Source organism: Varroa destructor, unplaced genomic scaffold, assembly GCF_002443255.2.
Source record: "Varroa destructor unplaced genomic scaffold, Vdes_3.0 BEIS01000005.1, whole genome shotgun sequence".
In the NCBI taxonomy this organism is placed as follows: domain Eukaryota; kingdom Metazoa; phylum Arthropoda; class Arachnida; order Mesostigmata; family Varroidae; genus Varroa; species Varroa destructor.
In genome coordinates this window covers 12916732-12944114 of record NW_019211458.1, presented here as the reverse complement: position 1 = coordinate 12944114, position 27383 = coordinate 12916732, and the positions used below count along the sequence as shown (strand labels likewise).

The 27383-nt window shown below is 42.9% G+C and overlaps 1 protein-coding gene and 1 long non-coding RNA gene across 5 annotated transcripts in view; one reads left to right on the top strand and one right to left on the bottom strand.

Moving 5' to 3' along the window:
* Positions 1 to 26490, bottom strand: part of LOC111250970 (uncharacterized) — a 67428-nt gene extending 40938 nt beyond the window's left edge. For 2 of the 4 annotated variants that reach the window (XM_086991402.1, XM_086991403.1), the window contains exon 1: positions 21840 to 26490. The gene's annotated coding sequence lies outside the window, so the exon portion shown is untranslated. The remainder of the gene's footprint in view (positions 1 to 21839) is intronic. The other 2 variants (XM_086991404.1, XM_086991405.1) reach the window with 2 other exon arrangements.
* On the top strand, positions 285 to 16842 carry LOC147755295 (uncharacterized). Its single transcript, XR_015329286.1, has 3 exons — positions 285 to 2198; positions 12791 to 12964; positions 16503 to 16842. It is a non-coding gene; the product is annotated as an uncharacterized LOC147755295 (long non-coding RNA).
* Positions 26491 to 27383: the final 893 nt, after the last annotated feature.

Sequence of the window (27383 nt, the reverse complement as noted above, 5' to 3'; positions counted from 1 at the left end):
TGTGATGATACAGGTTTCGCCTTTAAGTACGAGATGTTTATGTGCAGACTTACTTCGCAGAATGAACGCCACAAAACAGTATAAAAGTCATACTAACACACCGTGTTGGAATAGAAAAAAAAAAACCCATTGACGCGTTAAAATGCTGATTATCTCACCGAAAATCAATTAGTTACTAGTTGTTTGCACTCGTATCACAGATAAGCCCAAATGGGATCTTCGCCGATGCGCCCTATACCTCTTAACAGGTAGTATGTTTACATTAGCTTAAAATGAGACGTCGCTGTCGCCTTATCGATTGATGCTTTTTATTTCTTTTCTTATTACGAGTTCATTTTCGAAGCTAATTGAGGGGAGTATAGGATCAGCAATACGCTGACCACTGATACTTCAGCTGATCTAACGATAAAGCCATCATCTATACAAATGAGACCCGCTTGTTAAACGTAGTCAATAAATGTGGACTTCTTTGTTGTCTTAATTTGTGTAAAATAAGCTAATTACTATTGGATTGTGATAATCACACTGATTATATCTTCTTTCAGCATTGAAAAAGTAAACTATGCTCATTTAAAGCGGCGACCGTTTCTTCACATGTCATATCTATTTTGTGGCGGAAATACAACGAATTATCATCATCATCATTTATTTGGTCGGTAGAAACTTGTGCCAAACGTATGTATGAAGCAAATCTCTAACGAACGCTTTACTGTAACCGATGGAAGAAATGCATTTTGACTCAGCGCGAAAAAAGCGCGACTTTTTAAAACTGTGCCAATAAAAATGATAGAAAATAAGAAGTGCGCATTTTCTACCTGTTAAAGGGCACTTGACTTCCCACCTGCTGACTGACCGCACATATTGGTTTGTTCAGTTTAAAACCCGTTCGTCTACTGCACATTGGAAAAAGACGAAGCCCACTTTTACGTGAACTACGACTCAAGGAAATCAATGGCCTTCATCATCTAAAATAAAATGCTCTAGGTCCTGAATGACCGCGTAATTTTGTCAAGGTCACTCGACGCCACTGAGCAAAGAAGCTTGAAAATCATCGTTAGTTTAAGGGTCCTTCCCGTTTTTCCATCGCTATCTGGCAGATACCCTTTGCCTTTAACAAGGAAAAGATAGAGTCATATTGCCTGGTCAACGAATTATCAGCAAGCTGAGTATGATATCTCCACTGCTAACCAGCTGAGAAGTGAATATGCTCCATGCCCGACTAACAGAATTGAAGATAACATTTCAATATACCTTGTGTCATTTTTCGTAGTTAGTGATACGGCCTGCCACTAAACTCGTAAGATGTCTGTGTGCATTTGCGACGGCGTTAGGACCGAAAACGTATCATCATCGGCCATGGAAGGCCTTGACAAAAGATAAAAACTTTTCTCTACATCCGCGCGGGATGTCGACGCCGTGCGTCTACGTTCAATGGCATTTACGTTTCGTCGATTGCTTTCGTATATTACTAACATACTCATAGTCAGTTCACTATCTGTTGCTGTGAGCCTGAAGATGACGTCGAAAGCGACGAGTCTCTTCCTTTCGTGAGACCACAAACGCTACGCCACCTAAATAATGTTCAAGAAAAAATGGCTAAGGAGAAGCCTATACTTCCATATGCTTTTCATAAATTATTCCTTTCCAAGACTAACTAAACGTTGCTATACGTAGATATGTTGTGTGTTTTGCAACGCAAAGGTGTCGCAAATGGTAGATCTACTACGACAACCGCTACGATCTACGGAGTTAACATGGAAATTTTGTTGTGTTTTGTTGGTAACGGAACGCAGCGGCGCGGCCGATGATGTGATGGACACATTAGAGAGGCGCGAAAGTAGGTGAAATGCGGATAATGATAGGAGTAGTAGAGATAATAAGCCGTTATAGGCAAAATGTGGACGTCAACAACTCCGTCATGAAGGCGTATCGGCTGAGATTCGAATACCTGAGCGTCACTACTTTGTGTATGCTTGCTTCGTCGTGAACGACTATGATTATAAGCTGAGAAGCTCCGTGAATTCGTTCGGATACCCGTCGAACGTACTACATCTATATTTTCAAAAAAGGGGGCTAATCGACATCGAACGTTAGCTGTGACATAGTGAAACTCTGAACGAACCTAAAAATAAATATGGACAAAGAATAAAATTTGTTGAAACAAACGAACTTATATGGATCACGTATTCGTTGACAAGGTATATGAGTTAGTATATCTTCTTATACTGATCTTATCTAGGTAACACAGAATTTAGATGTCAACGTTCTGGCTATAGGTATTTCGTGGACATTAAAAGTTTCCTTAACAGACCCTGTTTTTTTCCAGCTAGCTAGTTAGCTAGCCGGAAAAAGTTATGCTAATAATTAGCCTCTGTAGGTTAGCAGCAGTTCGCGCAAACTTAAAGACTAAATTGCCTTGCTTAACTTTCATTTTTCATGAACTGAATAATTTTCTTGTTATTTGCCAAGGCTCATATGAATTATTTCGAGCAGGTAGTCATAAGCCTTGGTGTTGAAAGCAGCGGTACTTCGATATTTTCGACCGAATCGTCGCGGCGCACGGGTGGGTCACAAGGAAGACCAAGAATAGCATTTAGAGGAAGAGCAAGAATAGCATTTAGAGGAAGAGAAACCCGTCAAAAATAACGCCTCAGAACTATTCGTGAAGCTGCAATCACAATTATCCAACGATTTTCACGTTTAGCATCATTTAGACCTGGAAAGATAAAAACTCGATATCACAGTATAAACATTACTCAGCAGAGGAAACGATTTGCCTTGACAAAATCTAAAGAAGTTGAAAACGATTTATTGAAGGCTCTGATATCGTCAACAAAAAGTAAAAATATGAAGATCCAATTAATTTTAACACGTTTACTTTCCTTCGTCGTCGATGTTTTTGCTTATTAAGTTACTGACAGTTCCCACAAAAAGACAGTTCTTCTTCGCAAATTGTTTTCCAAACGCGACGTTCAAATATCAGTAGAAGCTCTGTGAATATAATGAGAAATTTTGCGCTAATGAACACATCAAGTCGACTTGCTTGCGTGCAAACATGAATCAAAAAGGCCAAATGTTCTTTAGTTTTTCTTAATTTCCCTTGATTTGTCCTACCAAAAGTTCTACCGTCTTAGGCTTGAGCAATCTTAATAATCGCTCTGCTGGTCAAGATCATGCATGTAAATTGCTCAATCAACCTATGGGGCTAACGGCAAGACGCATATGTTGAGTTGCATGTCCCCACAGTGGCCGTAAGCTATTACTTAGTAATTCTCTATTAGCTTAGCTATTATTTAGGAAGTCTCTTATTCCTTTTCGTATATGGTATAATTGCACCCAAACTCTCAATTCACACGCCACTATACTTACAAAGCCTGCATTGGTTTACTCCTACCGTTACCGTATACCAAACCAATACATTGTGACGGTGTTCATTTACTAGATACAAAGTAATCTGCTATCTTCTATATGAATTGTGAATGATAATATTTGTTTTTTTTGTTCTTAATGGGGTTCGTCGGTCCAGAACTGATTCGATCTACTCTACTAGAAGGCGGCCGATGACCGGCTCGAATCGAGGCCGATGTAGCAGGACATCGGCTTAAGGTTGCTCTGTTGGATCTTTCTAACTAGATATTATTAAGCTTGTGTATTACTGCCTATTATTGACTAGATAGTATCAAGCTTGACTACACAGTTAGAGCATACGATTAGAGCTTGATCAATTCGGTAAAATAAACACTGTCGGCGATCATATATAGACACGTATATACATATGCAAATAGGTATAGTACTACGAATACTGTTAGTTTACGGGCACTTAAGTACAAAGTGCATCAGTTCAAGCGTTGTCTCTTCGTGGCATAGAAAAAGATATATAAGTACACACATATGTGGATGATAGCGGAGCACGCATGGTGGCGTTTTCGGTGGTAGTGCCGTTTGTGCCAATACCATTGGCCACGACGGAGGGCAAGGGTTACTGTTCATCGCTGGTAATGCGACGGTTAAAGTTATTCTGTTAGTTAAGGCTGCTGACGTCGCCGACGCCACGATCGCGGACTGATAGAGACAAATAGAGAATCGACCATAACTAGTAGAAGCCACTACTATATTATAGCGAAGCGTCGGGGCGAGGGCGCTCGGTACGTGTATGCAGAGCAGCGTCGACGCCGGAAGGCGAGAGAGGCTGTAGCAAACAACGCAACACTACGGCTATTGCTGTTACCAGCGCATTATAGGTTTGCTCTAGTGGCAGCACTGGAGCACCTAGTAACGTTCGCTGCAAGTAACCAGGCCAGGTAGGGTGCCTATAACTTAATTTGTTGAAGTTAGATTGCGTCACGGTTTAGCTGCCGACTTCTTTCCCCTCACTGGTTAGTTTGTTTGTTAGTTAGTGGATGGAACGACTAAAACAAGCGACGGGCTTCTCCTTTCTAGCCGTAGCGATATCAGGAGCGGTGGTATTATTAGTCGCAATGCTGGCTTTTGAATGAGCAGGTCAGCAATGGCGTCGGTCGAAAACGAGGATAAAGAAAGAGGGCTGACCTATTAACGTTAGTAGTCATGCGGTCGAGCTGTTAGTTACCTTTGTTGCTACTGGCCGTGGGTCGCGTTTCGTAGTACACGACAAGCGAAGAGAACCGAGAGCGGCAGACGACAAGCGGCCGCCAGCAAAGTTGCTGTCTCCTGCAGCTTTTGCTGTACGCACGTCAATTGTTAACGGCCAAAAACAGTTAACCGGATAGAAGTAGCAATGACAGCAACAGAGCTGGGTCAGTGGTCAAATGGTGGCGGCGGAAAGGCCATTTGATACAGATATACGCAGGGGGCTTAGTAGCTAACCGACCAGCCGCTTCCCACCTACCTCCTATCAGCTTGCTCCGAACTCGGAATGCTCATATACGTATAAGTAGGACAGTCGTGAGAACGCGCTTCAACGCGTACCGCTGTGTTCTATGAATTAGAAAAAAAACTGTCGGCTTTAACATGAGAGAGCTCGACAGAATATATGTGTATGAATATGATAAAAGCTGTTCGGGCGGGAGCGTTCGGTACCATGTTGCAACCTTTTCGAGTAGCTTTAGATGGACCTGGAAGGCGTTAGTTAACTTAATAAGTCGCAGCATATTTCGCTGCATATACTGGTCGACAATGACAGGTATTGATGAACCATAGTTTACCTGACGTCAACGTTACAAATGTAGTTAGTTAGTACTTGCCTAAGGCTCATTCATCTTGTGGCGTAATTAGGACATACGAAGATTAGTAATTTTCTGAAAATATCGGGTAAAGATATTTATCTAATGGGCCCAAATAGCCCAGTAAGGATGGATTTATGCTTAGAAAAATTATTCAGCAAAGTTAGAGGTAAACCGTTTGCTTCCAAGGAACTTTGAAAGGATTTTGTGCAGGACAGATGATCCTTCATGAAATTTCTAGCTACTTTTCAATGTTACTTTCTCATATACACACGAAAAATGAATTGTTTTTCGTATAAACTAATTAGGTTTATCTAAACTATTGTATACTGAAATTCCAGCCAAATGTCCTCTTCATGTCAGCTTGGAAACTAATAAAAAGTTTTAAACATTTTTAAGTGCTCGCTAAATCCGTCAGCAACTGCGTTTATCACTAAGCGGGCATCTCGCTATTATATAACAAATCCAATTTGCTAAGCTTGAAACAAATTCCTTATAAAACTCTAATGACGTCTTTCATTTTCGCTTAAATTTTCGGTTCCTCTAAACGTATAGCTCGCATCTCTTTGCAATAGCCTGGACTACCCGCAATGGCCCATTTACCAATCGATCACCTATAACGGTTCCAGGAGCTGCTAATAATCCATTCCTGGTCTATTGAATAAACTTCCATCAGGGCGTCTTTTAACAGTCCAAAAAACAATGGGCAAAGATGTTTTCATAGGAGGATAGCTTAGTTTAGGTTAAGTTTATCTGAGCTCAACTGAGTAGGGGTCAAACACCATCGGTTTCAACAACAACAATTTTTGGTAAGCTAAGTTCATGTAACTGAGCTAGCCAAGTCGCTCTTCGCTCTGGTAGCCGCTGCGATCGCCGTCGCACTAAGTTATGACTGTTAGTACCTACTGGCAACTTAAGATGCTTCGTAAAACTCCCGCTCACCGTCGGCGCCGCAACGCATTTGTACTATTTGAAGGAGCCGTGAAGAAAGAAACCTTAATACAGATTTGGATCCGGCCAAACGTTTCGGATGTGGGTGCTCCGCGCAGTAACTCAGGCATGTATAAATGTCTACTTCCATTGCTATGACCACTGCTGTTACTGACGGACTACGGGCATTTCTGTAACTGCAGACGTTGCAGTTGCCTAAATCACACAAAATCGGACTTACTTATATTTACTTGTTAGGTTTATTGTAGCTGAATGCATGACCGGACTCATTTTTCGTCTTGCGATCTATATCAGCAATGTGTGACAGGCCGCTTTTTTGTCAAAAAATATTTGAATAGCAGTAGTCTCAGGGACATCAGTAAATTATATATATATATATATATATATATATATAGTTAGTGAAACCTATATATATATTAAAACGGACGTCAAAATACTTAACCGCAGTAAACGTACTTTCGGATTCGGAAGAGTGTAGGTATACAATGCTCTACTCTCGTCATTGCTGTCAGATTGATGGCACGGACCTTCAAGCAGTCGCCCCACTAAATGGCATGCTTACTTATGGACCGACAATGGCCACATGGACAAAGGGTACGGTGCATGAGGCCGTATTTATGTGGCCTGGCCTTAGCAAAGTAACGCGGTCCCCTCATCGTCCAAGTCATTGGGGCCGCTACCATTTTGGACTTCGGCATCCAGTTTGAATCGGGCTTAGCCCGGGACACGCTGGACATCGGTCCAGAGAATGCTGCTTCATCTGGGCTTCTGAAGCAGAGCCCTGGGTTTGGGCTTGACGACGCTACAAGCACTAACTATCGCCGCGAAAATAAAGCTCAAAATCAGAGGGGATCAGGTGGGAGTCATCGTCGATAGCTTAGCTCACGATGTTATTTTCGAGCAGTCGTTCTTTAAAAAAGAACAATTCTGTTTTAAGTCTTAGTCACCAGCCTCAAATAACGGCCGATTTATGTGAAAGGAATTGAGTCAAGCTTGGGTATCCCAGGATAGCCACATTCGTACACCAAGAAAGCCGCTCGAATAGTTTCACATTGGCAATAGCCTGAATCTGAGTATTTAGTGAGGCTGCTACGCAATGTCTCAGTCATATTGTACCGACCCGTAACCACAAGTAACCAGCTTCCCACATTAGTGACAAGTCATGTCAGCGTAATGGGTTTGCATTGAAAACAAGGTACAGCGTAGTTGAAGCCTCCTCGGCCTGTCTAGGACCGATACGAGATTATGGACGCGGCCGTTATGAATAACCCCAGCTACATCTGCGATCGGTGAGTGTAGCAGCATATGGCATGTTCTCACATTCGCTATTTGTAGCCTAACCGCAAGTGAAAGAACTAATGGAGCAGACGATCCGCACGGCCACGGAGCTCCTCCCCGAGCGTTTGCTAGGACCGTCCGACTCCTTCATTCCCGCGATGCTTCCAGCGGTTGTTTCGAGAGTTGCGGCCAGAGAGGTCTTAGGTGCAACGTCATTCATCTTGCTTCATGGATTCAAAACCATGCTGCCAGAAGAGCCGACGGAGTCGCGGTGAGTTTAAGAGCCCCGTTGCAAGCTGCGGATACAAAGGCATACCCGACTTCGCCAGCAGAAACAGTTCCTCGAAGAGACAACTACCATCCCCTCAGCCGGAGCTCCAGTCTGGGGTGTCCGTTCCCTACGCCAACACCCGTGCACGTTATGAGAGATGCTGTCCAGGTTCGAGGTAGAATATGGTGCCTGAAGTGGAATGGCGGGGTATTCGTGTCGCTGACGCAGGTTTCGCCAGCGGCGTCTAAGCGGTATTCAGGGTATTCAAGCAGGGTATTTAGACAGATTAAGCGCGGGAAAATACCATACCGTCTGATAGTGTGAATGAGTGAAATGGACGTATCGTGCAATTACGATATATATAGGTTGAAAGGTCTCTCGCTGGCCGTTCAGCCGCCTGTTTCCAGCCGTCGAACTTCATCGCTCCTGCAATAACCCGGTACACCCACTGAACCCATAGTAATAATACAATAATACTTGTACGATAATTTGACAACAAGACATACATAATAAAAGTGCTGCTCCTGCAGAGTATGTCAACGTAGGAAAAAAATATCAAGTAAGAGTTATAATTATGTTCGGACCTCTGCGTAAACTCAGACTCCATTACGTTCTACCTGCTTGCAGGACGGTTGTTGTTGTACGGGAGCCAGTGGTATCGTAGCATCGTATAAGGAGAAATTTTGAAATATTTTTGACGTATAGGATCTGCCGTACAATCAGTGAGCAATGGACAAAAAAACACGCAAAGATCATAAAATATTTAGTTTAATAAAAATGTATTCGCTTTTGTCCGACAGGTTACAAAAACTACTACATATCAACATTTCGTACGCACGTATTCCTATAGCAATTCTGGGAAGGTCAGAAACAATGTATTTTTGAAATAGTTAAAATGGTAGGCTTACTGGCGAGGGCAAATGGGAACATCAAGGGGCATGGTATTTATCACACTTTTTTCGGCATCTGATACACACACACGCACACACATTTTATTTGGTCTATTAAAATTTGGAACGGCACATAGCTTATGATGAAAGCCATGCAAAGCTTGTCAATTAGCGCAATGTGTACAATCCATTAGTGGTTTTCAACATCGATCTAAGTCAGAACCCCACGTTCACTTCTGCAGATTTGCCTTCTTAAGTCGCAAGAGAGTCATTAAAGGCAGGAATAGGCTGTAGGCCGAAATTTGGTTGTGAGTCCTTAATGAACAGAGACATCGCTATTTCGCTGATTCCGTGCCGTTCGATTTGGAGCAACTGAGGCGGTTCAGTCGCCCCAGATTTGAAAGAAGAAGGTCCTTCTGTATGCCAGAGACCGCTCTTGGACTATTTTAAAATCGACTAGTCAGAGGGCATAAGCAACTGAAACAAAATGGGGATTCCCGGTAGTAGACATTTTTACCGCTACTTTTTGATGTCATTTTGTACCATTGAACAGAAAAGATAACCCGAGATAAGGGAAGTTATTACGTAGATCCCGAAATGACAAGCGCCTCTTGGAAAGTAGTCTGTCCTTCTCTTTTGAGCTTCATTGCCACCGTTTTTGCCACAATAAGGCAGGATTTACCGGGATTATATGCAGTTTACCTAATGCTTATCAAATATTGAAACAGCTTCTTTCATATATAGCCATGTAGCCAGCATACAAAATAATATTCAAAGGTTTTTGGCCCTTGGATTGACGTTCGAAAATCCTTCAGAAGCATTGAAAATAGTCAAAACTGAGTTTATTCCCCGCGCAAAGAAATTGTGGTTTAAGGACGATGGGAGCTTTGCCATGCCGCTATCGATTCTTATCTGGTTTATTTGGAAGATAGCCGTAATAAGCTTCAGGAACCTCCTATTTTGTAAAGAATTTTAGAACGATGTCCCTTCACGCACAATCGAGCGTCACCCTGAAGTACACAAATACGGCAGACAGTGGACTCGCCTATTCAGCTAACACGTTCTATATGCCGGAAGGACGCTATACGCCATCATGGTTGATTGTTTACATCGACAACCGTGCTGCTTGTCTGAGATGACGCCGACGACTTCCAACAATTTAGTTCCGTGATGGCCAAAGGTCCTCGTAGTTTGTAGCAAACACTAAGCTTTGCAATACCATACCACAGTGTTGCCATGTCAGGGCACTCCCTTACCTTTTGAGATGGTTAGAAGTATGGTTTTTGGCCATGTGAAACATTCACAAAGAAGATTGTTTAACGAGAGGATAGGATGAAGGTCATTTTTAAAGTGCTCGCTTCTTATCTGATTTAGGCCCACTGTTTTATCGTAATGCAGACCTAAAGGAGCATGCACGGCGTTCGTGACTAGGAAGACAGCCTCGATAATATCTCCTTTCTCACTGATCGCCTGCTTTCAGTCCGTCAAGATCACGAAGAGACCTCTCGGTATCTAATCGTTTAATCTAAACATAGCGGCGAAGTAATCGATGAGTTGATCAGCGCGAGGTCGAGCCCGTCGAGAACGCGATTTGCGTAACCCGTGTTGAGCACCACGGACTACGTTTATTTTTTTATTACGCGAAGTAACTTCATCATTGCGAGGTATACGTTTTTTAGGATACAGTCTTCCGTTGTGCTAAAAGGGGTCTCATTTTGGCCTATAAGTCCGCAAAGGGCCTCGTTGCAAGGTGGCGGAGCTCATTCAAGCGTGAGCGGTTGTAGTTCCTAGCACGATCAGGCTGCATGGACTGCTATAAGATATCAATCAATTGCATCGCGTAGTTTTCTGTATTGATCCGGTGTAAAAACAGTTAGACAACAAGGTCGCTCGGGATTTTTAGGTCCAAGCTTCGCAGGAGGCGCTTCTTTCTTCGAAAGTGAACACACGTGTTGCATTCTCAGATCGATGGCGCTGGGAACGTGCGCTCCAGGGTGAACTTTCTGTGAGTGAATCATTGAGAACGTTTACTTCGTCTACACATACATTTATCTTGGAAACATTGGTCGAGCTTTCGTTGCGACTTATGTGTTTATGTGCTGCTTGAGACTCGCCTGTCTAATTTTTCGTTAAAGTCTTCGCAAACCGCCAGGAAAAATTACGAGTACAGCATAGCGTACCGTTTTACAGCTTCCTGATAAGGATAAGTGTCGACTCGGTCTCCGGCGTATTCCTAGTTTCTCAACGTCACAGATATGAAACAATTACAAATATTCGACTAACACTGTCTGAAGGTTACTGAGCCGGTGGTTACGGAAAAATGAAAATCCATTACTGAACCGTGCTGCACTGACTTTTCTCTAAGCAAAACAATCTGCGGGGTAGAAGCCGTGCGGCTCGAATCTGGTTGTAGCCTCGGTCAGCGCTTTTTTCGATCTTTTTCAGTGAAGTGATCATAGAATATAGATACAGCTGAAACAAAAAAAATATAATATTTTTTCTCTTATGTGCTAATTATCGGTAATACATTACTGACAGTTTGTTGAGTCAACATTGAATTGCAGGCCGTTACATACCAGCATAGGAAAACCTTGGGGTACCTCGCGATATGCATGAATAAATAACATCGTTTGCTCCTAAATCCTGAAAGGTTTTGCTGCAATTTTTTAAGCCTTAGAAGTACCGTGTTGGTTGGCGCAATGGCGCATTTACACAATAGTGGCACACTAATTTTGGACGCAGCGGATTTGCTGTCCTTCGGACGGGCATCACAAAACACAAGCACAATGTCGTACTGCTTCTCTATATTTACAACAACAACCGCAACTAGACAAATTCTTTAACCTTATGGTTTTACAGTTAGGGCCCCAACGTGCACTTCTAACAGCTGCTACTATGGGCCAATGTACTATTTGAAATTTCTAATTAGGTATATGGATGTATATATATATATATATATATATATATACGTTTTCGTGTATCAAATAGCTTGCAGCTACAGTGTTAATCCAGTTTATTGTTGAACACTACCATTTAACGTGCCTATACAAGATATAACGTACCTATATGGTACCTAGGATATTTGCGTTGATTAAAAATGAATGCGGAAATCTTGTACCAGTACGGATAGAAGTACGAACCCAGCTTAGTAATTAGCTACGGAAACCTTCAAATTAACACTTGGATATCTAAGCTAACGCCTGGTGAACGTAACTATCTGCAGTACCAATTAAGGAGAGTAACTGGCGTGTTATGTGGAAGAGTAACTTATCAGAAAGAACAGAATCTAGCCGGATAATTATGGAAGCTAAAACTAACTTTCGTTCAATACGACCAATTAACGTTTATTGGCTTTGAACAAAAACAACGCAGGTGTTAATCTACTGAACAACAAAAAGGAACGCGTTACAACTTTGTATAGTTGGCTCCTGTTCCCTATCAGCCATAGGCCGGCAATGAATGTAGCCGCCATTAGATAATATGTATTTATCATTGATATTTTGTCCTTGTTAATGCGATTTCAGCTTCTATCAGAGCAACCAAATGACACAAGAGCAGAGCTGGGTCTGTTCCCTTAGCTACTATGGAGTACACTTCTTATATGGCTTAACTCTTTCCGATAAATTTCGTCATTAGCTAAGTGTTTTCGATTATTGGCATCAAGAGCATTAAATGTTTTGTTTCGACGATCTATCTAATTAAACGTAAGTTCGACAACGATGAGAAGCTAAATCTCCTGCGATCATTTTACAGAATTAAACTTCACAGATATTTCGATGGTGGTTTTGTCACGAAAATACATACACCACAGCATCGAACCAGTCTAAAAAACAGCCACTACTCATTCTAAATAATTCCGCAACCGCAAAGACTGCGCCCATCGCGTATGCACACGGTCATAGGCTTTTAATCGATCCCTTATTGTTTATTGTCTTCCTCCGTGCACACCTATACGAGGGGACATGTTCAACCAACATATGCAGAAGTTATATTTGCATTCTATACAAATATGCAGCATACTTTTCTATGATTGAAAATATAATGGCAAAAACATATCAATAACATACTATATGCATGTGCGTGTGTGTATGTAGACCCTTGCAGCTGCCGCATTTCTATATCTGCTACTTTATCCTGTTTTGTCCTGTGCCACTTTCTCGCGTTATCTTTAACCATAAAATTAACTATATGTCTCGCAGCCGTCTGGATGGGGTCTATTCCAAATCATACGAAAATATGAAGGCAGAAACAGCAACTGTACGCCCAGCTGTGCGGAGCGGCCGCTTCAGAAATAGAACGGTGACGATTTCAGCAATCGTAGAGGCACGACGTCCAACAGCGGCGAAGGCGGCCTATGGTGCATCGAGCATGCGGTACGTGTCAGTGTATCAGCTGGTTCAAACGAGGAAGTTACCATTTGACGACAGGCACTAGCATGGTTGACTACAGGACACAAAGTCTTGTCAAAATACTGTTGCAGGTTTGAATGAGACGCAAATCTATCAGGCCCGACTAGTACAGCTACGAAGGTATTTTCTGGGCTTTGATCTAAATGCTGTCCGCGATCGGTAGCGCGACTTTGCCGATCTCTCGATTCAGCAGCCGGCAGGCTAAATTCGCAAGCATAACATATTTTCTGTTTGATTTCTTAAGAAGCATCCTCGTTTTCTACGCAGTTTCGCAATCAAATAGGCTGTGTCGTGCATATGATAGCAGTAGCTACATCGAGCAATTATGGCTAGATAGTTGTGTGTGATAAACAGTACCATGAGAAACAATCAATGAAGTAATCTTTAATTAGTCCGATTAGCGAGCATAGGTGATCAGCGCTGGTAGAAACGCAGCGAGGGATAGGTGAACTTGCAGTTTGCCAATTTAAAACAAAATTTAATCAGCAATTTGTTCAACGACACGTTGGATAGCAGTCGCGTACGTGATACAATTACGACAAAGGACTTTCTCGAAAACGTGACAACATTGTTCCTCTATGGTAGATCGAAGTTCGGGTACAGTAACGCATTAGTCCGGTTAACTAAAATCAAACGTTAGGGTTAACCACTTGGGTCAACCATTGTCACGACGAACAAAGAACTTATTGTTTCCTTGGCGTTTAATGTAACTCTGAAGTGACTATAGCCATTGCATTACACCAGTGACAAACAACATCGTCCTTAATAAAGGACAATTAAAAACTGTACCTTTGTCAAGCAGGAACGACGTTTTTGGCAAAGCTGCCAATATCTTTGAATTATATACCCTAGGTACGATTGCACAATTGTGGAAAGGTACGATTTTGCTAAACATGCATGTTGATGCACCACCATAAACGGTTGTTGTAGTTCGGCCAAACTGATAGAAGATGCTCGACGAGTTTTAAAAGATCTTTGGCCAATTTGACAAAAGTTTGTAGAAGATTAGGCGATAGATAGATGATTTTCTCGTTTGGCATATTCGAAAACTTCTTGCTAGAACGATGAACTATTGGGAACTATTGAGAGAATTTTGAAGTCTACCGAGATCATTCAATACGATTTATAAATGTGAGAAAAGTTTGTTTGATGAGACTACCTTCCGAGAAGAGTTGTTATGCTACCGAACGACGCTGAAAATCGTGATGCCGCAACGGCCGCTTAGCTTATAAACTAGGTTCTCACTCAACATTCTGTATTTCTTACCTTAGTAGTAATATTCTGTACACTGTACAATGAAATTTCTCATCAGATTAGAAGACAATTAAAGTCAATGGTAGTCTTAGTCAAACAACAAGTTGCTTTTGGAACACCATGTACGAATGAACAAATACGACTGTCTACAGAAGGTCGTAGATCTCCCACTAATACACTCTTAACCCTTGATTTTAATTTCTCCAGCTGTACAGATACTTCGATTATCTCAATCGCGCGAAAAACAAACCATACGTCGTTAATCTTGTTTTTCTACTTAAGCAAACGCACTGAACGAATACACCAGACCATCTGCTTTACGCTACATGTGATAACTGTGGCCATACTTTGCCCGTAAGATACCTGCTTATCCATTCAACGCTGAATATTGTATACGTTACAAACAGCTATAAAGGGCTCTACCGTTATTGTGATGGTCGCTGACCTCACTTCAATCAGTAAAGGCGCGCCCCCCCACCGCCCTTAAACAGAAGCAAGAGCGATTTCATTCAGGATGTTACTCTCGCTTCCTAGACTCTTCTACACATTGAATGCACCGAAGGGGCTTATTTATGGCCAAGGACTACGCGAACCTTTGAAAGGTTTTGCCTAGGATGTACTAACTTTAGCTCACAGGTAACAACACCTCTACTTTAGTACAGTGGGCGCGTACTATTTTCTATATAGCTAGGCTGACAAACTCAATCAAATGCTGACATTCGTGTATTCTGGACGACAGATACGCAGCAAGGCACACTGCACGGCTTGTCAGTAGGACCGAGATATCATTCACTGCCCGTCACCTTGCTGTATTCATGGTTATTGCTCTCATTATAGCAAATGTCAAGATTATAGCAAAATTTTTGGAAAGTGTATTTAAGCCAAAAAGAAAAACAAGCAACATGCAGCCTAGAAACGACCAACTTCAACTGTTGACAAACTACCTACTAAAAGTAATGTTTATCTAGGCGTATGCAATTTGGAGAGATTTTGGTCCCTGGCTGACCTTCAGCCTGAAGTATGCCATAGCTTCCGGCTTACGAGCCTTTGGATATTACTACGAAAAACGTGACGTGAGTACATTTGGCCTCGTAGCTGCAGAAACCTCATCTATCACTACGATATTGCTAGAGTATGGTCGTGTGGCAACTTGGAGAGGTAAGTATCTTATATGATTAGTATCAAAATTCATTTATACGGATAATCTAAAGACACAGTCCAGTGTTCGGGCAGTACGTTTCTGCACGGACATTTTTTTTTAATCGCGCGGTTGAATCGAAACGACCTTTGGCGGGTGTGTGTAAACCGTATAACGTGCATAAACTAAAACCGACATTGTGAATGAGTCAATCGTCCCTGGGCACCTCAAGAGGGAAACAGGCGTCATAGAGTTCTCTCTACGCTGTTCTCCTTCAAGATGGATGCACGATTTTTTGGACTCGACTGCATATGTATTTTCCAAATTATATTTAGTCATTTATTCTGTTCACTAAATGCTGCGAATAGAACCCAACCGCTGTCGGTGCCATAAATACAAGTGTTAATGGCTAGTTGATCTTAGTGAAGCAAAAAAACTAACATTTATTTTAGGATTCCAAGCGTATCTTAAAATCCGGCATTTTCCTGTTAGAACTATTATGAGCAGTGGTAAATATATAGTCGAATGTTTTATTCATGCTTTCTTTAGGTAGGTTAAGATTTTTACACCTTGTATCTGAAGGATCTAATTTGCACCACTATTAAAACTGGTCCTATTTACTTTCTTATATTATCCAAATTCTAAACGGCTCCAAAAACAATATTTTCTTTAAAAACGCGTATTCACCTACTATTTAAGATCATACCTTTTGAGTGTTATTGTTCGTAGACGCTTTCCAGCAAAAAATTCTAATTTTATAGGGAGACTCCTTTTCAGCGCGATGAAATAAAAATCGGTTACTTCTTAAATCTACTAAAAACACAAAATTCTATTAAAACCTACATAGCGTACATAGAATTCTGTTTGCGAGGAGAACGATGCCTATAACGTTTACGAAATTGATTCGTCTTGCACATGCCTTAGAACAAACGTTTTGGTCGTCTATTTTCCCGATTGTAAGAAACTTCTGAAACATTTACTACTAATCCGGTCAGCTATTCCAATTTCATGAAAAGCTCTGATTGTTTTGTTAATGAGATTTAACAGATAGCATCCCGTCTGCAAAGGACACATGCTAAAATTGACTTACTGTTTCTTTCTCCATTATAGAGATAACTCGAGACCATATAGGAACTCCTTCTACTAGCATCTCTACATTCAACATATACTAGCTATGTTTCATGAAGAAAGTTCATAGCACACACGCGTTGCGTCAAGAGGTTTCTTCAAACGTAAGGACTTCATGAGATGAGCGATGAAAATATACATTCCTGCGCTGGTTACACAGGGAGTGCCGATCAGATTTACTTTGTTTTGCGAAGCTAAAGGGCAACGGCAGACTTTTACATTTGAAATGATAAGCCTGCCACGAAATCTACGAATAGTTACGTATAATAAAATTAAATAGGTGAAGACAGTGAGAAGAAATAAAATTATCATGTCGATCTTATCCGTGATCTCATCAATGTCTTGCTGTAGTCTCCTCGATAGTCCCAACATCGCTAGAGCAGAAACCTATAAAAAAACGCTATTATCCTGATAGAGATAAATTAGGAACAAGCCACTATCCTTGACTCTGCCGACCGCCATAACGGTTTTTCGTGTAGTCATCACAAATTTCCTTTGAGTTGTGCGTATAGAAATTTATGTTTTCTTGGTCTACATGTGCCATATAAGAAACGTTCGAAGTTTCAGGTATCAGCTAAAAATAGTACACTTTAACACTGCCTGCAATTTTTAGATGATCCTCGTTTGCTCATTCTAATTCGAGAAATTTCATTTTTTCTCATGCGTAACCATATAATCTTATGCCAAACGACGCTCGACTCAGGCATGTTCACATGTAACAAGTCGAAATATCTCGAACAAACGTGCTTTGACAATGACCATAATGATACCTCGATTTTTCTGGATTTTGTTATCTTTAGTCACCTCCATTTTACTGGACGCGCAGAGAGCCACTGATTTCTGTCAACGATTCGCAAACGATATCCGCACAAAGCATGTACGTTGGATTGTATGTTAATTTTGATTAATTAATTGGAGATTGTAAAGCGCTAAAAATATGGTCGAGGCAAATGTTGGAACAATGTAATTTTTCCAGTGGGAGAAAACTAGCGACCCGTATTGCTTTCATTAAGTTGGCTCATTTCGATAACGATTACCGACGGTATAGTACTGAGCAAAAACAGACCTACCGCTGTTGCCTGTACCAAACAGAACTGGCCAAATGCACTCCTTTCAAAAGTTTGTATACGCTCCGATCAACTGTCACCTACCATAAAGTCGACGTTCACGAAACAAAGATGACAAACCCAAACATCAGCCGATGTACTACCATTCGCAGAAATAACATTTCGGTGTCAAAGACTCATTCACTTATGAAGGCCAATTGTATGAATTAAATATATGTATTATTAGCGTTTTCAACGACGACGCCTTATCATTTACATGCTAGAGGCTCGCGATGAAACTTTTGTGACGCAAACGCATAACGTTTCCTCGCCGATACAAACTTTCGTTTAGCTAGCCATGCTCAGCGTTATAGAACACGAGTGCACCTGAAGAAGCCCGATATTATGTACAAGACTGCTTATCATCTTCTCAAAGCTTATATTGCCCAGATGACAAAAGCTTTGTGAAATGCCAACGCGATATTATTTAACAAAAAAGTACCTACGTTTGTCATACTTGATAGTTTTTATTCTAATTATATTATGTTCCGTTAGGCCAAGATGTTAATGAACTTTGATTATATATATATATATAATCTGGCTGCAATTGCATCTGTTACTCCTTTGTTGATTTTGATCAGTATCTGTAGCAAAACTGAACACAACAGGTCATGAATAAAAAACTGATGCTGAGTCTGAAGTCTGTCTGTTTTTTTGTATATGCTGTAAGTGTTTTAACAAAGCTTTCTTAATATATAACAGAGTTTTAATAGGTCATAAAACTGATCGGGACAGTCTTGCAGTAAATGTGATACATGTGTAATCAAAAAAAGGAAGCAAGAAGCCATAGAAATCATCGGGGCAGCTCGTCTGCTAAGAATCTGACACTTTTGTTTCCGCCAAGAACGTCGGGAATATTGCACAAATAAGAACGATATTTATTTTATTTTTATTTTTTTTTTCGTATTTTAATTTATGTCTTTGGCTGGTTCACCTGATTCTAGGCCACATATCGGCAAAAGCCAAAAGGATGGCTTGCTTATACCTAGGTAATTAAATTCTTTCCTCGCTTAGCTTGAACTCAATAAGTAATGAAAATTAATTATTCCTAAATGTCTCATGCAGCGTTTAGCGACGACCACATATCACTGTGCGCCTTTGACACCGTCAAAGCTTTGCCCGCGAAAATACTCTGAGGTTCACAGGGCTTATAAAGTCAATACGAACATTTTACGGTAAAACTTTACGCTAGTGATACTATATTCCTCGATACTACTTCAGTATTAGCAGAAAATTTGCTAGGATAACAGTTACACAATTGTATGCATTTTCTGTACGTTACAAAATCCTTTATTAGCTTATCTCATATCGAACCGGATGGTTTTACGTTTGCTACGCTGTGTTGAAGCTAACTAATCTATACGGTCTCATGTTATAAAACTGTATGTACTTTAGAATGAGCTAAAAAATTATCATTCCCGTAGATCTCAACGTTAATAATAAACTCTTGTACTATTTATGCCTTTGCTCAGTTCACACCTTCTAGCCATGAAACAACCTATGTTACATTCGATAGACTTATATCCGACAAGTCCCCATATATTAAGTTACGAGTTTGCCTGGTGTTTTTTTTTGGCCCGCAATGATCGCCCTTACGTTTGCTAAATTTTTGTGAAATCGTTACGTATTGCGTCACACACTATAATGGAGAGTAGGCCTTTGTTGGTCTAGAGTACAATCAGGTACTACGGATGGCACTGGTTTACGATATAACATAAGATAGTCAACAAAAAAACATACGCTAGTCTGGTATAGGACACCAGCGTAAGCATTCTTTTTTCAAAATTTGACATCAGTCGCCTAAGCTGCAGAGATAGATCTTAGAGATAGTAACGGCTAGAGAAGATTAAATACTGGCGATAAAGTGAGAGGTCCCTTTATTACGTCTTGCAGTAACGAAAGAAAAGTTAGATCGTCCTATATCCAGAAACAAACTCTATTATGTGCTCAAGCAATGACTTATGACGTGCCCCGCCTAAAAGACACCAGCATGAAAAATCAAAAATTGCAAAAAATACAAGCAGAGAAGAGAGCGCAGAAAAAGGGACAAATTACAAGAACGGCCGGAAACCTCAATAGAATTTCTGAAGTAATCAAAGTTCAATTAAACTATTCATAAAAGGTCATTCCTCCCGTATTACTAGGCTTTATTATTTATTTGAAATTGTGTAGTCCAAACCGGAGTGTATATGCTTTATCTGTGTCCTTAGACGTTTATCCGATTAATGAGATGCCGTTAGAAAAGTTCTACTAAGATCAGTCAAATTTCCGGCCCTTTTATGTCTAAGATATGACAAGTCACAAGCGTCAGTTAGTATATATGCTCGTAATGGACAACGTATTGTCAACGAAACCATTCATCAGAGGACTATCCTCTATCGATCACGCGTAAACGTCAGTTCGGCACAAACTCTGTATTCCTGGTGACTTAGCAATGGAAGCAATTTTTCTGCACCTAACGTTTTAACCAGTTAAGAAATAACTGCCTATTTAATTAAACGGAATACTATCTATTTTCGGCCGAAAATCTGCCGCTGAGCTAAATACTCATCACCTGTACGCTTTCAAGGCCAGAACGGACGTCAAAACCCACTCCATGTACGTACATGTTATTACGATACCATTCAAAAAACAATGACGTGCATGCCTGTATTCTCGTGCACGCAATAGTCGCCGATTGGCCTCACTGACCCTGGAATAACGATAATTATTATAACACAAACTGTCCAATATGCGAATCATAGTAACGTAATAAACGGTCAACAGCCACTTACCGTTCCTTAGCAGTTAAAAAAAAAATTGATCTACCTGCCCATTGCGAACGATTGCCATCTTTCGGCGGACCGCCGATTAAAACGTCAAATTATAATGTACCAGTGGTTCGACTCGTTCCTCTAAGTGATCGTTGCCACGCACTAATATAATAACAGTTGTTACCTTTCTTATTTAGAGCCAAAAGCATTAAAAGCTTCTAGTTAGTGATACTAGCACATCAATTCATTCCCTGTTGTCGATATCAGCATATGCATGGTTACCCAGTCAATCGTTGTGGTTTGCTGATTGATCACAATCAGCTCGAATCGAGTACGTGACGCCATCAATCCCCACAACCAATAATGCCGTCAAATGCTTCCTACAGTTGCTGCCACTGCTTATCGTCGGTGAAGCCTTTCTTGCTCTGTATTTGAGCAAGAGACTCATTGACACGCCGTCCTATCGGCCGGCTAGGAGCCCATGAACTCTCTCAACCGATCGCAAGTGACTGAGGCAGAAAGGCGCAAAGAAAAAAGATGGCGGGGGATGCAGAAAAAATACGCTGAAAAAAAGCTGTTGTTTCGCACTTATAAATGCGTACGAGATGAAATTTGTGATCTTTACTGTTTTGGCTTCCTGCCACAGTCGCGCTCAAACTCAGTTTTATGTGGTATCGTGGCTGGTTCTCTCATCACAGATGATAAAACTATATATATAATAGATTATATATGAAGTAGGCCAGATTGAACGCCGCCTGTTTAGCCCGGTTCTCGCGGCAGTATCCCACACCGATTCGACTCAACCAGTCGTTCATTCGTTTCATTGACATAATCGTCAGGCAGCTTATCGCAGTCGATAGAAGCAGGTTGAGACTATTTCTGTTTAGCATGTCACCGTAATTCGCGTACAATATACAATTACCTTATAATTAGAAGATTTTCTGCTTATGTTGCTCATGGTAAATTGTTACCGAAGGCGTAAATGATAAACAAATGAATTGTACTTCATCTCTAACATGTCAGCGCCAAAGCTGTTTATACATGGTCTATAATATACAAATCGTTTTAGAGGAGATTGCATGTTCGCTGGTCTTAGAAGCCGATTTTGTTGTGCTGTAACAACGATATTCTGTACGACAATGGCGCGTCGTTGAATTTAAAAAAAAAAAAATATATATATATATATATATATATATATGTATGTATATATTTAAATAATTAACGAATTCGGCAGCAATGAACTGCTAAACTGAAAACAACACCTACGGCAAGCCTAGTTTTACCTAGATTTTATGTATGAAGTTTAGAGGTTGTGTATAGAAGTTATAGATGCAGGTGACTTGTCTGTATGTTACACGACAGTCGTTTACTCGCGACGTACATTACTAAGTTGGCAATGCGTAAACGGCATCTTGCACACGTGTTAAATCGTAATTTAAATGGGTTTACTGGTTACTTACTACTGCGCCATTGTCTGTTTGTCCGTTTGCTAGACGTTCGGTCATGACAATAACTCTACTGGTCAATTACGCACTCGTTTAGTCCTATTTCACTTGATACACTCTCTTTAATTGGAACTATGTTTAAGTAGTTCTCGACGCTAAAACAAACCCTTTTCTTTGACACTCGAAATCGTTCTTTGTTTTTTTTTTTTGTCCTTGTTAGCTAATTACCGCTAATTCAAAGCTACATCGACGGTTCTCCGTCGTTCTTTCCGCCCTATTCGCGAGTATCGCCACAGCAACATGAAGAAGCCGGGCCGAAAGTCACGGACGAAGCAGAACACTAGCCATGCTGCACAAAACCGCGAAGAACGCCACTGTTGTTCTTATATCAAATCGGTGATAGGTTTTTTTTTGAGGTCGCACAGTCCATCGTACATTCCTCAAAACGCTTGGCCCACAAACCTACGGGGGCAGCGGCAGCGTCCCAGCAGCTGTCGCCCCCATAACCGCCGCTGCCAACTGCTTTTGCAAGTAACCGAATGAATCGAAACTCTCCGAACTCTTCTGAGTTCAGATCGGTCCAACTACCCGTTTGAAATAAACACTGCATTAACCGGTACAATCGGCGCTAATAACAGGGACACCACTTCTAGCGATGCAATATTTCTGGTTTTATCTGAGAGGGATTCGGTCCCGCCTTTTATTTATGCGCGAAACTAAGGATAGTTATCTCAAACACAAATGCGCCGCTAGCCCGAGGTGTTTTAGTTCCCACGTCGTGCGCTGCTTTTCTAACAGAGTGCATTGTAGATAGCTTCGAGGTCCTGACTTCCATTAGATTTGTAGACGAATTAAGCTGAATCAAACGACACCGTTAACTGTAGTTTATGCATGACATAATTATCATACATACCACTTTTTTAATTACCAGTTATCGCTTAACGGGACTCACCACTATACCATATTCAGGAGCAGATTGTTTGCGCAATCGTTAAGAAAACGAGATATATCCTTAGGACTATGATCAACCTGCCCATTGACCTCTCGCTAGATGGCTTATAAGGGTATCATTGTGGCGCAAATCAACGCATTTCGATTCCAAACATAGAGATAGGTTTTGTCAATGCTCGAAATCCTCTGTACTCGTATGAATTCACCAAGTATCCAGTCCGATCATTCGTTTCATGGTGCTCAGTTCAACTGGAGTTGTCACCACGCAGGAGAGAAACTTTTCTGTCGACGTAACGTTGACATCTTCAGTAGACGTTCTCAACGGAAAACGTCGTTCCTCCTAGGGAAACACTCGCACCACCATTTTGTATTGGCTTTTCTGCATGCGTTGTCTTCGGTCCGCGTGCGCGCACCTGTCTTTTTCCGTCGCCCATCGATCAGGAATTTCTATTCCATTCTCTGTCTGTTAGTGGGCGCGTGTTTTCCGTAGGCGGTAGTAGCTAGCGATAAACGAACGCTTACGGTTTTTTTCTTTTATCTGTCGCAACACAAACCGCCCGATATTCACTCACTGCTCGCTTAACCACTCTCCACCCAACAATTACATTACCACTGGTCAGGCTACCAGAGCTATTTCTCCTGTCAGCGACCACTACGATGACGGCGGCTATTAACAACAGCCGTGGCAGCTGTTACGATGATGCCAATTGTCATGGCACTGACAGACGAATGGCCGGTGGTTCCTTGCTCGGCCACCGCCAACCCGGCCGGCCAAAGTCGCTCGAGTCAGCTCTTGACCAGGCCCTGCTACAAACCAAGCGTCAAACGCTGATTCGCGTCGTGTCGAGACGCGGAACACGCGGTGCTGCGCTATCCAGCGCGGCGCATCCTGGTCCGACCGGCAAACAAACGTGTCACATGGCTTCGCGCTGCACTGCGTTATTGCGCGTCTTTATCTTCGACGTTAACGTCAACTATTGTTATTATTGTTGTTGTTGTTGTTGCTATACTGACGTCGACGAAGTTGCTCCTCATGCAACTGCTGTTGTTGCTGCTGCTGCTGTCGCCGATGCAGATGTCAGCACCTACCGTAGTGGTAGAAACATGGCGATGGTTAGTCATATTCGCTGCAGGCATGGCAGCACTGCCAGAAGCGGTGGCGAGCGGCCTTTTCTACGACACGTACGTGGATGTATTGATGCAGCGAAAACGTTCGACAGCGGCCACCGCTGGTCCGATCGTCGCGCAAGTGTCAGTCGTTGCGATCGTGGTCGCGGCTAATAGCGTTTTTAAGCGTCGCACTTGTTGCATAATCGTCGTTCTTTTCTGTGCGGCTTCCGATGACTACAACGATGGCGATGCCACTGATGATGATGCCGGTTGAGGATGTCGCTGTCGCTGCTGTTCGTACAATTGTTCACGGTCCTTCGATTCAGCCTGTTATTAGCGATCGCTCGCCTGTCTACCGGATGTTGATAGGCGGCAGGTCGCTTGCCTGTCTGCTAGCCGGCGACTGCCTGGCCAGGCGGTCGCCGGCTCTGTCTCTACGATTCGCAGACTACCGCTTCTCCACCTGTTTGTATGTCTGTCTTTCCTGCTTGCTGCCGTCTTTTTGTTTCGTTCTATTTCACTCTGTTGTTTGTAGCCCGTCCAGTGCTGGATTGCTGCTGGACGCGTCGTCATCGTCGTTTCTACCGCCGCTGCCGTCTCCGTTCCCGTCTCTACGACCACTGGTTTACTTGCGGTGCTGCTTTTGCTACTCTATTGCCGATGTTTGCCACCATCACCGCAGCTGCTGCCGCCGCTGCGGCGATCGCAGCTGCAGTCGCGGCGGCGAGAGCCGCCTTGCCATCGCCATCGCCAGCGCAGCAGCAGCAGCGGCAATACAACTCCACTACTGTTACTAGTAGTCGCTAATAGTTCAAGTAGCATTACTACGACTGTTGCCATTCTGCTGCTGCTGTTACCGGAACGGAACAGCAGCAGCAGCAGCAGCAGCTGTAACCGCAGCGTCGCTGGAGACTCTTCTAGAAAGACCGTTACTAACAGCAACACAACGATAGTCGTCAGTGTAGACGTAGCTATGGTAGGAGAAGAAATGTCTAGTAGTCTGCTGGTTCAGTTGTAGTCTACTTGATTCCAGTGCGTCGTAGCAGCGCGCTGATGAGGCCGCCGCCATCACTCCGTCGTCTCTCTTTTTGCACGTCCAACCGCGTGTCCGTTGGCTGGTTGGTTAACGCGTTTTCTGGCCAAGGCGCCGCCCGCAGCGTCGGCAACCAACGGCATCAATAACCATTCTCATCAGCAACAACAACATCGTCATCAGCAGCAAGAACGCAGCATTAAGCAGCGAGAGACCTCCGTTCCGGCGGCGGTGCGGCCGCTCCGCCGTCGTCAGAGCGCGTTAACGTACCGCGCGCCGCACTAACGTTAACGCAACGTAACTGGCGGAGAAGCAGACCATTGCCGCTAGAAGCAGCCGACGACTCGTCGGTGGCCGGCGCCGCCGTTGCCGCCGCCCGCAGCGGCAGCGACAACAAAAACGCCATCGGTGTCGGCGGTCGACATGGAAATCACAGCGATGACGCTGATGATGATGACGTGCTCCTGCGTTACTTCTCTCGTTCTCGGATACAAATTATAACATTGTATCGTTCCTCCGATGGTGGTGATAGCGCCGACGCAGACGCAGCGGCTGGTGCTGACGACGGCGTCGATGAGCATCGCGCCGCTGCTGGACTAGTTGGACTAGTCGGCTACCGCTGCTGCTGGTGACGATAATGCCCTCTCCGGCTCGATCCCTTGCCGTTAGTGAGACGGTGATGATGGTGGAAGCGCGCAGTGCGACGCTCCGCGGCTCGACGCACACCCTTTGCTGTTTGTATCGGTCGCCGCTCACAGTCGCCGTCCGCCGCAGTGTATAGTAGAAATAGTAGTTTATAGTTGGCGTTCTCGGTACTGCGCTGCTGGCTGGCCGTTGTTGTACCAGCCGGGCTACTCGCTCAAAGGATAGAGCGGCGGTGGTGGTGGCGGCGGCGGACTAAGTACGTTTCTTCCTTCTCGTGGACGCAGGCCACCTGCGGGCCGTTGGACACGGCCGGACCATCAAGAGCTTAGCCAAGGCAAACAAGCAACAAAAAGGCCAGCAACATGTCGCGTTTTTTTTTCGTATCTGCGTTAGTCCTATTGCTAATCCAGTGCAGCGGGAGAGAACACTCGCGGAATAGAATGACAACTCAACGCATCGATGGACTGAAGGGGACAATCGCAGTGGCGTTGAGCGTCGCAGTTCAACGCTGTTGCTGATGGACGAACGGCCGGCCGGATGCTGCTCCGCCAGGGAATTTTTGTCTGCAGTTGCCACGGCCAGTCCGATATATTGATGGTACTAGCTCCGCGCTGCTGCCGCTATTGCCATTATGGTTTATGTTGAGCCGCGTCGCGTCGATTGCTGCCGCCACGCCAGCCGATCCAGTTGCTATTTTGCTACTGCTACTGCTGATTCTGCAGACTTTTTCTCGCAGGGTCGGAAACAGGGAGAACACAGACAAAAGCTGAAACAGGCCGCGATTGCCACTGGTTGAAGGACGTTTGCGACTAACACTCTTTACACATTATGCTGAATATATAATATTATCTTCGAATACGTACACATGAATGGCATGAGTGAACGTTACGCTGGGTTCAACTTCGTAGTTCCGCCTAGTATTACTGTAGCGTAGTATCTGTATGGTGATCACGACGATGGCAGCTGGCCAGCAACAAGGGCCATTCGCTGTCACTCCTAATCTTTTCGTCTCCTCTTTCTCTCTAATCCTTTACCCCCCTCATCCTGTTGCTGATCGGGAAACGTGAGCGGCGAGTGTCGGTAAATAGCCACTTGTGCAATAATGAGGTTGAAATCAACCCCGTAGACAACATTAAAGGGCGGGTAAAGGCACGCAATAGGATGGCACGTGGGTGGGCCAACGGAAAAACTAGGCCAGCTCAACGAAAACGTCGCATAGCCGTCGGTATTCACACATATAGATCAAACAAAACAGCACAAAAAAATAATAGATGCTTTCCGTGGTAATATATGTTTTTGTAATACGAGTGGTGCAACTTGACGGTCCTTTAGTACATAACTAACAAATTGGTCACGTTAAACCCTATAAATGTTGGGCAGAGGATTTTAGTGCCATGAATTGATCGATCAGGGAAAGCGACAAAGCGACATTATAACAAGAAGAATTGACACCTTGCGATGCGCTAATAGGTGACTGATTCAATAAGTAGCCAGCTGTTCGTAATGAGTATCGATACATAAATATGATAAAAAGTAAATTTCCAAACTTCCAGCTCATTCGTCCATCAGTGGAAACGAACAAGTCGTCGGTCTTGCGGCTATAGGATTTCGGGTTCGGTTATAAAGCAAGACTCAGTGTTGTTCTTAAATCAGTTGCGTTACCATATCAGAGCATCGCATAAAACGTAGTTTGACCAGAATCGATACTACCGTCCCTGCTAAAGGGTTTCGGCCCTATACGAAGCGATCAAGCGAAAATACGAAGCGAAAAAGGAGATTCTAGTATGTACCTCTGACGTAACTCGTCGTAACTAAGACCT